Source organism: Chinchilla lanigera, unplaced genomic scaffold (assembly GCF_000276665.1).
Source record: "Chinchilla lanigera isolate Chin_1 unplaced genomic scaffold, ChiLan1.0 scaffold00187, whole genome shotgun sequence".
NCBI lineage: Eukaryota > Metazoa > Chordata > Mammalia > Rodentia > Chinchillidae > Chinchilla > Chinchilla lanigera.
In genome coordinates this window covers 732,453-744,065 of record NW_004955588.1, presented here as the reverse complement: position 1 = coordinate 744,065, position 11,613 = coordinate 732,453, and positions in this window count along the sequence as shown.

The following is an 11,613-nucleotide window of genomic DNA, read 5'->3' as shown; positions in this document are numbered from 1 at the left end:
TGCTTCCAGATTGGCAAGGGAAGTGAGGGTGGCTAGCCTCAAATTAAACTCTGGTTTTGTTCTCAATAGACTCGGGTCTCTTGTGGAATACAGCCCAATTTGTGCCAGGGGAACTTCTGCCGTTACACTTCTGAAAAGTGTCTGTTCATTTCAGTTGTCCATTTTTTTCTTGGGTCTTTTATTTTGGAGGGCTTAATTTTTTTGAGTTCTTTATATATTCTAGATATTAGTCCTCTGTCCAAAGCAAAGCAGGCAAAATATTTTTCTCATTCTGTAGGTTGCTTTTTCACTCTTTTGGTTGTTTCCTTTGCTGTGCAGAAGATTTTTAATTTGATATGATACCAATTTGTTCATTCTTCATATTATTTCTTGTGCCATTGGGGTTCTGTTCAGAAAGTCTTTGCCTATGCCTATATCTTTAAGAATTTTATCTATTTCCTATTCCAGCAAGGTGTTTTTGTTTTAATATTTAGATCTTTAATTCATTTCCATTTTAGTTTAGTACATAGTGAGAGATACAGGTATAGGTTCAGTCTTCTGCATATAGATAACCAGTTTCCCCAGAACCATTTGTTGAAGAAGTCATCTTCCCTCCAACATAAGTTTTTGGCCCCTTTGTTAAAGATCAGGTAACTGGGTGTGCTTGGAGTTGTTTCTCCATCCTCTATGCTGTTTCATTCATCAGAATGTCTGTATTTTTGCCAATACCATGCTGTTTGATTCATTGTAGCTTTATAGTGACTTGAAGTCTAGGATTGTGATGCCTCCTGCCTTGCTCTTGTTGTCCTGGATTGCTTTTTTCTATTCTGGGTGTCTTCTGGTTCCATATGAATTTTAGGATTTTTTTCTCTAGTCCTGTAAGAAATTATAGTGGTATTTTCATTGGGGTTGTGTTAAACACACACACACACACACACACACACACACACACACACACAAGTTTTGGAAGTTTGGCAATTTTGACTATATTAGTTCTGCCCGTCCAGGAACAAGAGGTATCTTTCCATTTTCTGATGTCCTCTTTGATCATTTTCAGAGTACTATAGTTTTCATTGTAAAGGTCTTTTACTTCCTTGGTTAGGTTAATTCCTAAGTACTTAATTTTTTATAATGTGATTGTGAATGGTATTCTTTTCCTAATTTTTTTCTCACTTGGTTCATTATTGTTGTATAGGAGTGATATTGATTTTAGCATGTTGACTTTATACCCTGCTACATTGCTAAATTTGGTTATTAAGTTTAGAAATCTTTGGTGGAATTTTCTGAGTTTTCTATGTAAAGAATCATGTCATTGGAGGCCCCAGAGCTCAGACCCATGCTACCAGTTACTCCAACAGGAATGAGAGGGCTTGGGGCATGGTCTGCCTTCTCCCTCTGGCCAGACCCTCATCTCCATCGAGGAGTCCTGGGTAATCATGACTATGGAGGAACAAGAAAACAGCCTGCTGCTAGTCACAGGTGCAAGTCTCTCGGTCCTTCTTTTCAATCCTGGCCTTCCTTCTAGCCATCATACCTCAGTGAAAGGAGTCACTGGTGAGGAGGTAATATGCTATTTTTGACAACCCTTAGGCTGTAACTACTTATTAGATCCTTCTTGCATATCTCTGTCTTCCTGAGAAACCACTTTGAAGATACCACCACATATTACAGCAGCCATTGATATTTTCCTACTAATCTATCCATAACTGTGTTAAGTTTGTAATGTTCCTATCCTATTTCATAATGTATGTTTATTATTATGTGTTTCCTACAACAACCATTGAGAATAGTTAATGATTTTTCAATAGGTCACTCATGTATAGCTCTATTTATTTTCTTTAGAAGCCACTTTGAAGATACCAAAGTATAGCACAACAACTCTTGATAATCTCCTACCTCTTTTGTCTCTAACTCACTATTATTTGTCTATTTGTTTTCCTGAGAAACTATTTTGTAGATAATAATATGTAAAACGATAACCATTGATAATTTCCTACCATTTTGTCTGTAATTTGCTAAGTCCCCCCTATTATTATGTTATCCTTCTTTTATTCTTTAAAATTAAAAAAAAAAGAAATTCCAAAGATAAAGAATCATGTCATATGCAAATAATAATTTGGCTTCTTCCTTTTCTATACATATACCTTTTATTTCTTTAATTGCCCTGGCTAATATTTCAAGAACTATATTTAACAAGAGTGGTGATGGTGGCTATCCTTGGCTTGTTCCTAATTTTAGAGGGAAATTTTCAGCTTTTCCCCCATTTAATATAATGTTGGCAATAGATGTATCGTATATGGCTTTTATCAGATTGAGATAAAGTCCTTCTATTCCTATTTTCTTTGATACCTATACCTATTTTTATCATGAGTGGATATAAGATTTTGACATCTATTGAGGTGATCATATGATTTTTGTCCTTGCTTCTGTTTGTGTGATATATTTATTGATTCTCCCATGTTGAACCATCCTTGCATCCCTGAGATCAAGCCTACTTGGTGTATGATCTTTTTGATGATCAAGCCTATTTGGTGTATGATCTTTTTGTTTTACACTGGTTGCCAGTTTTGCCAGTTGAGGATTTTTGCATCCATGTTCATTAAAGAAGTTAGTCTGTGGTTTTCTTTTTTTGGCTGGGTCCTTCTCTGGCTTTGGAATCAGGCTAATGCTAGATTCTAGAAATGACTTTGGGAGTATTCCTTCCCATTCAGTTACTCAGTAAAGAGTTTGAGAAGTACTGACATGAATCTTCCCTAGAATTTGACAGTGAGTTCATCGGGACTTGAGCTTTTCTTACTTGGTAGATTTTTTAAATCACTTCTTCAGTGTCATTCCCTGATATTAAATTATTCAGGGTTTTCATATCTATTTGGTTCAGTTTTGGTAGTTCATACTATCTAAGAGTCTATCCATTTCTTCTGAAGTCTCTATTTTATTAGAGTACAGGTTCTCAAAGTATTTACTAATAATTTTTTGGATTTTGCAGAAACCATTGTGATTTTGTCTTTTCCTAATTGCATTAACTTATGTCTTTTCTTTCCTTTTTTGGTAAGTTTGGCTAGGAGGTTGCCTGTTTTGTTTGTTCTTTCAAAGAACCAGCTTTTCAATTCAGTGATTCCTTGCACTGTTTTTTAATCACAATTTAATTAATTTGTGCTCTCATTTTTATAATTTCCTTACTTGTACTAGCTTTGGACTTGGATTGCTCTTGTTTTTCTATGACTTTGAGGTGCATCATTAGGATTTTATTTGGACTCACTCAGTTTTTTTTATATGAACATTTGCAGCTATAAACTTCCCTCTTAGCACTACTTTCATTTTGTCCCATAGTTTAGTGTATATTGTTTGACATTAGTGTTTGATTCTAGGAGCTATCTCGTTTCTTCCTTGTTTTCTTTAGTGACCCACTGGTTATTCAAGAGTGCATTGTTTAATTTCCATGACTGAATAATTTCTGTGGTCTCTTTTGGCATTGATTTCTAGTTATATTACAGTATGGCCTGATACTGTGCTTGGTATTATTATGATATTTTGTACTTATTAAAGCATGCTTTATTGGCTATCATATGGTCTATTTTGGAGAAAGCCCTATGTGCTGCTGAGAAGAATGTGCGTTCTCTTATTGATAGATAGAACACTCTGTATACATCTATTAAGTCCATTTGTTCAAAGATTTGGCTAAACTCTACTATTTCTTTGTTGACTTTTTGTCTAGTTGATCTACTTTTGTCAGTGGGGTACTGAGGTCCCCTACTATAGCTGCATTTTTGTTTATGTGATTGTTAATGTCCAATAGTGTTTGCTTTATGAAGTTGGGTACACTGGTATTTGGTGCATATATGTTTATAATTTTTATCTCTACTTCATGAATTGTTCCCTTGCCCTTATGTAGTGAGCTTCTTTGACTATTCTGATCAGTTTCGGCACTGCTGTGCTCTGGAAGCCCCTCTGGTTATCCACTCCAGGCTTTGGCAACCATCCAAACTGAGGCATATACCTTTTGTTAATGGAGACAGGTCCCCCTCCCCAGGAAGTAGGGCTGCTGTTTCAGACTGCTTCATTCATTCTCTATGTTGTGTTCCAATTCTCCAGCTTCCCTGTATCTTCTAGTTTTCCTATCAACTCCCTCCTGATCCTGGGGTCTATTTTTTTCACCACAAAGTTGTTATTTTCTAGATTTCTCAATTCTAGGTCCCTGAGAGACTATATTCTCTCTGTTGCCAATCTCTACTTTGTCATTTTTAATCCCCCTTATCTTGGGGCTTCTTGACTCAGGGAAAGCTCATTTACAGAAACAAGGTCAGTCCTGGACCTTCACTGAAGAATTTTTATTCTGAAATCATACTTTATCCCTTACAAATGAGGATAAGAAGTATTCAAGATGGAAAGATAATTAAGACAGATTTTCTGAATGGGAAAGATGTGTCTAAGACAATATGGAGATCTTTTTTATATCATTTGTGCTAGCTCTGCTTTTTCATTGGCTCCAGTCAATATTAAATTTTCTTCTTTGCCTTACCTCACAGCTGCTGGATTGATTTCTCATGGTCCTTAGCTACTTTTAAGGAACCTTTCTTTTCATAATGACTAACCACAAGCCTGTCTTCTATATATGAGATCTCCTTACACTGGCTTAATCTGCTTGCAATGGGATTTTTATTCTCCTGGATATATGCTTGAATCTGCCTTATGGACTCCATTCTTTCTTGTGCTGAACATTCATAGCCTCCATAATTTTCTTAAACTCCTCTGTTTTTATCTGTATCTGCTCTAGAGTCATTAAGCATGGTTTTTCATTGTGGTCATCATCTCTGCAGTTATCTGAGAAATTATTTCTGATTTGATTTTTTTAGAGTCTCATTCAATTGCTTTATTTTTACCACCACAGAGAAGCCAGGTGGGTGGCTTTTGGAGTGCCCTACCTCATTGCCCCCTGGGTTTACTTTTGGTGAACTGGATGTCTGGGGTTGCATCTTGTTTAAGTGGCTTCTCATTTTCTTTTTTTAGTTTAATTCCTAGGGTGATACTTGTAAATTGCCTTTGGTGGTTTGCTTTACTTCCAGTACTTAGAACCCTTAGGAAATGACTACTTCTCTGAGGTACCTTCCAGATGTAACTGTTTCTGGGGTGTGGAGTCTGTTGCAAGATCTTACCTCTTCAATTTTTGGAGGATGAGAAGTTCCTCCTATTTGGCCCAGCCACTGGTTCTTTGGCACTGTGCCACAGTATTTTCTATGACCCTTAGTCAATTTCAGTTTTGGAATAACAGGAAGAATAGCTGTTTAGAACAATTATGTCACTTTGGCTATAACAGTAGCAACAATCACAGCCTAGCAAATGACAAATGAGGTGACCATTAATCTGCCACCTTTAACCATATGAACTAGATTTATAGTTATATAACAAAATCTAAAACAGACCAGAGCCAGGCATGGTGGTGCATGCCTGTAATCCCAGCACTCAGGAGGCTGAGGCAGGAGGATCATTGTGTGTTTGAGACCAGCCTGGGCTACAAAGTGAGCTCAAGGCCAGCCTGAACTGCATAGCAAGACCCTGTCTCAAGAAGACCAAAAAGATAAAAAATAAAAAAATAACACAGACTAGAAAATTATATACAGTATATAAGTCCTTAATATGTCAATGTTACCCTCAGGGGTTAAAAATTAAAAGGGGCTAGGAAAAAAAACCAGAGAAGTAGAAGAAGAGCAAGGGATTAGAAGTAAAGCTGGAGGACAAACATTGGGAAATTAGTGCAGAAAACTAGAGGGAAAGAGAGAAGAAAGAGATAAAAAGAAGAATAGAAGAGAACAAGAGCCACAAAGAGGCTAGAAACCATGGTCATGTTCATATAAAAACAAGATCAAACAATGAGGGAGAAAAAAAGCAAAACCACAACAGCAGCAACAAACAAACAAGAGAGAGAAAAAAAGTCTACTTCCAGATTTGTCTCTGCTGTCACTGGTAGACAACATGTGGAGACAGAATCCCAATCTACGCCACTCTATCCCAGCAAGCCAGCATTGGCATTTTGGCAGGGTAGTGGATAATCTCAGCAAGCCTACACCTTCTGGCTGAGACCAGATTTGTTTGGTCTGCAGCTGTCAGCACACCTTCCCCATGCCTGTGCCCAGCTGGGAGCTGCTAGATGGAGCCTGCAGCACCTCTGAGTTCTGAGCTCAGTCAGCCCCTCCCCCAGATGGCTCCTGGCCAATGGCTGTCTCACACAGGAGTACCAAACCCTCAGCACTCACTGCTAGCTAGTGTGGTCCTTCACATCCGCTGCTCCCCTCCACTGCTGCATCTCTCCTTGGAGGCCTCTAGGGTAACCAGCAGTCACTGTGTCTGCAGGTTTGAACTGCTCTTCTCACAGTGAGTCCCACCTGAGGGAGAAGGCACTGCCAGCTTCCTCGTCCCTCTTCATTTAGGTTTCTCCCTTTACTCTCTCTGTGGGCTTCAATTCACATCTCAGATCCTTCCTGGATCCACACTTGATCTTAGCCAAAAGGCCAAGAAGCGATTCTTCCTGGGTCCAATGAACCCTTTTCCCTCCCTCTTGTCTTCCTCACATTGCTATATACCAGAAGCTGGACAGCAACATTCAGAGAGGCTCTTTCTCTGCTGCTTGCCACTCTGCCATCGATCTCTAGCATTGCATTTTAAACTGAATTTTATGGGTTGTTGACTAGATCTGTGTCCTCAATGTTGCATCTGTGTGATGCTAATGATGTGGTTCCTTTTAGAGAGCATGCACTATAAGCCAGGTTCTCCAGACTGTTTTATCAAGGCAAATACAGTTGGGATTGAACAGAGCTTAGATTGGAACCCACAGTTGCTTAACAAGCCCTGGATGTGAATCATTGTGCACCCCACACCCTTGCTGCACTAACCACAGAGCAGGCAGTTCCCACATGTCCTGGCTCCCATCCCCTCAACCTTGCCCACAATCCCCCACACCAGGCAGTCGTGCACCCCATAGCCCAGAGGGCACACAGCAGGTTAGACCAACTACACTTTGAAAAGCAAAGTTATAAACCATTTAAAGACCACTGTATTCTAGATCAATATTTCTTCAGATAAGAAGAAATCATCTCTACAGTGTAGAAAATACGATATGCTATACAATTTTATTTAAATTGAAGGAACAGTTAAATTGCTTTCTATATTTAGTAGTTTATAGGGATTCAAATTCTAGTTACTGGCAGTGTTTTTCTTTTTTGCGGGGGTGGTTTGAGACAGAGTCTTTCTGTATAGTTCAGGCTGCCCCTGAACTCATTATGTAGCCCAGGCTGGCCTTGAACTTTATGGCAATCCTCCTGCCTCAGCCTCTCAATTGCTGGGATTACAGATATGTGCCACCACGCCCAGCTTTTTTTTCTTTTAATAACCTTAACCAATATAAGTTTTGTTTTCTTTTTGTGGAGGGACTTGATGGGGTACTTAAAGATTTGGGAAGATTACATCCTTAAGAAGTGAGAACAGTTTCATTTACCATCACTCACTTTTTTAGTCTGCTTTGTATTGTGTTACAGAGTATCACAGACTTGGCAATTTACAGTGAACACAGATTTATTTCTTATAGATCCAGAGGCTGGGAAATCCAAAGTCAAGAACCACATCTCATGAGTGTCTTTTTGTTGCATCATAACTTGGCCAACAACATCACACAGCAAGAAGAAAGCAAGAGAGGACTTGATTTTATAACCCACTCCCATGGTGACATTAACCCATTCTGGTGGCAGAGCCTTCATGACTTAATCACCCCTTGAAGGTTCCACCTCTCAACACTGTTGCATTTGGGGTTAGGACTCCAACACATGAACTTTAGGGACACATTCAACTATGGTGCTTTTTCAGTGGTATGTAATTCATTTTGGTGGCTTCCCTTTTTGGCCACATGACCATTACACCAATGTTTGAGACTTTCAGAACCTGACTATCTACCTTTACACTGTCACTAGAAAGTCATGGGAAAAAATCATGAAAATATATGAATTGGATAACAAATATTTTCCTCTTAACAGATGACCAGTTATCATTCAGCTGCTTACAGAGAGGGTTGTGGTGGCAAAACAGTTGCCAACTTCCCTTTGCATTTGAGTAATTGTCTTTTGACCCATTTTTCCCTTCTAAGTTCTACTCTTTTCATGCTCCAATTTTCTAAAACCTCTATCCTTACTCATATAACCATTAAGGTTTATGATTATATAGATACTCTATTAACTATATCTTACTGTGGTTGAACATTATTCTACCATTAGTGGAGGTAAAGTTGTTTAAATGAGTAGATACTATAGGTGAATTTTTTTTTCTTAGTGTTTATAGTATAATCATAGATCTCTTCTGTGGTTAATTGTGGTATGTTATTGGTCCTTAGAGTTTGTCAATATCCTGTATGTATTTGATGCTATTGTTTTACTGCTATAGTCAAGGTGACATAATTGTTGCTAGCAAATGATTTTCTCAGTATGTCAATATCTAGATTGCCTGGTGATCATAAACAATACAGCAACCTATTCTCAAAGAACTGGGTACTAGGTCAAATAAACTGCAACCTCCCCTTCAAAATATATGGAGATGGTTGGATCCTGATACAGAAGTAAAGGTTAAATATCCATGCCCAGAGGATATCTCTAAGAAGTAGACATTAATCAAAGATGCCTCCATACTAGTAACAAAACCACTAACTATAATCAGCCTGCAAACCTCAGCACAGAAAACAAAAAGAAAAAAAAAATAGAAACATGAAAAGACAAGACAACAGAATGGTTTCCCAAAACAATTAACTTCCCTAAAGCCAATCCAGGGAGCATCAAGGGAGAGGAAATAAAAAGCCACAAACATGATGCATCTGAAAGGATAACAGTAGAGGTAACAGAACATATTGATAATGTGCCTGGCAAAATTAAAATGCTTGGTGAATTCAAAGAAGATATAACTAGAGCTATAATGATCCTAATGAAATGAGTGGTCATCAAGTTTACAGAAGATACTAATAAAAAAAAAACACTAGTGAAGCTACAGAAAGAGATGTACAACATGAATGCCCAGTATTGAAAAGAATTGGAGTCAAATAAAAAATTCCAGACAGAAATGCAGGAGATGAAAAATTCTATTGAAAGTTTGGGCAGCAGAAGTAACCAGTGTGAAGACAGAGTGTCAGATAAAGACAGTTCTGGTTGGTGATCAACTAATGAGGGCTACATCTAAAACAAGAGAAAATGTAAAATAGATCCAATAGCTTCTAGATTATGCAAAGAAGAATAATCTAAGATTAATTGGAGTAATGAAAAATCATGTCTGATAAAAACCCTACAGAAAATGGAATAGATGATCTTATCTCAATCCGATAACAGCCACCCATGACAAACCAACAGCCAACATCATACTAAATGGATGAAAATTGAAAGTTTTCACTATAAAATCAGGAGCAAGATAAGGATGTCCAATGTCACCATTCTTATTCAATATAGTCTGGAAACATTAGCCAGAGCAATTAGACAAGAGAAAGAAATAAATGGAATATAGATAAGAAAGGAAGAAGTTAAGTTATCATTATTCATAGGTGACATGATACTCTACATAGAAGATCTAAAAAACTCTACCAAAGGACTTCTAGATTTAATAACCAAATTCAATAGCATAGCTGGGTACAAAGTCAACTCAAAAAATATTCTAAACTCTGAAAAAATGAAATCAATAGCCTTCTTATACATGAATAACAAAGTCACTAAGAGATAAATTTTAAAAACCACACCTTCCACAATAGCATCCCAAAAAATGCAATACCTAGGAATCAGTCTCACAAAGGAAATAAAAGACCTGTATTGAAAATTACAGTACTATAAAAAAGGAGATTAAAGAGGCTATCAGAAATTGGAAAGATATCCCTTGCTCTTGAGTAGGAAGAACCAATATAGAGAAAATGTCCATATTTCCAAAATTGGTATACAAACAATGCAATCTTGATAAAAATTGCAATAGCATATCTGACAGGATTAGAGACAACAATCCTAAAATGCATTTGGAACCTGAAAAAACCTAGAATAGCAAAAATAATTCTAGGCAAAAAGGCAAGGCAGGAGGCATCACAATCCCCAACTTGAAATTATAGTATCGAAGTTTCTGTGATCAAAACAGCATGGTACTGGCAAAAAAAAAAAAAAAAAAAGTACTGGCAAAAAAAAAAAAAAAAGGACCTGTGGATCAGTGAAACAGATTAAAAGATGCAGAAACAACTCCAGACATACTAAGTCACCTTATCTTTGACAAAGGAGCCAAACACATTGACTGGAACAAAGACAGCCTCTGTAATAAGTGGTGCTGGAAAAACTGGCTCTGCACATGCCAAAGATTAAAAACAGACCCATATCTTCTCCACTACTAAGCTAAAATTGAAATGGATCAAAGATTTAATATTAAAACAGGAACGCTAAATCTGCTGGAAGATAGAACAAATGAAACTTTTTTTTGAGACGTCTCGCTCTGTCGTTCAGGCTGGCCTTGAACTCACTATGTAGCTCAGCCTGGGCTCAAATGCATACTGATTTTCCCGGCTCAACCTCCTGAAGGCTGGGATTACACACATACACCACCATGGCCACTGGAATTCCTGAAGACATTGCTATAGACAACGAGTCTATGGACAAAATCCCGATCACACAGGAACTATCACAAAAAATCAATAACTGGGACCTCATCTTATTAGAAAGCTTTTGCACAGCAAGAGAAACCACCAACAGAATGAAGAGATAACCCACAGTGTGGGAGAAAATGTTTGCCAGCTGCTTGTCAGACAAACAACTGCTATCTAGAATATATAAAGAACTCAAAAAATTAGACCCCCAAAATTTAAAGACTCAGTCCAAAAATAGGCATCTGAGATGAATACACACTTCTCAGACAAAGAATTACAACCAGCAAATAAATCTATAAAAAAAATGTTCAACATCACTGGTCATTCAAAGATGTAAGTTAAATTGACACTTAGATTCCATCTCACTCCAGTAAGAATGACTATTATCAAGAAATCAACCAATAACAAATGTTGGTGGGGCTGTGGGGAGAAAGGAACACTTCTTCCCTGTTGGTGGGAGTGTAGAATGGTGCAACCACTGTGGAAATCAGTGTGGAGATAAGTTCCTCAAAACCTAAAACTAGAGATTCTATTCAACCCAACTATTCCCCTTCTGTGTATTTTCCCAAAAGAATTAAAAGCATCATACCACAGAAATATATGCACACCCATCTTTATATGGCACAGTTTGTAATAGCCAAATCTTGGAAACAGCCCAAATGCTCATCAACTGGTGAATGCATAAAGAAGGTGTGGTTTTTTATTCAATGGAGTATTACTGTGCCATAAAGAAGGATAAGCTTAGCTGGGTTTGGTGGCACATACCTGTAATCCCAGCACTCAGGAAGCTGAAGCAGGAGGATCACAAAGAGTTCAGGGCCAACCTGGACTATATAGAAAGTTCAGGGCTAGCCTGAACTACAAAGCAAAGACCTTGTCCCGAGAAAGGGAGACAGAGACAGAGAGAAAGAAAGAAAGAAAGAAAGAAAGAAAGAAAGAAAGAAAGAAAGAAAGAAAGGAAGGAAGGAAGGAAGGAAGGAAGGAAGGAAGGAAGGAAGGAA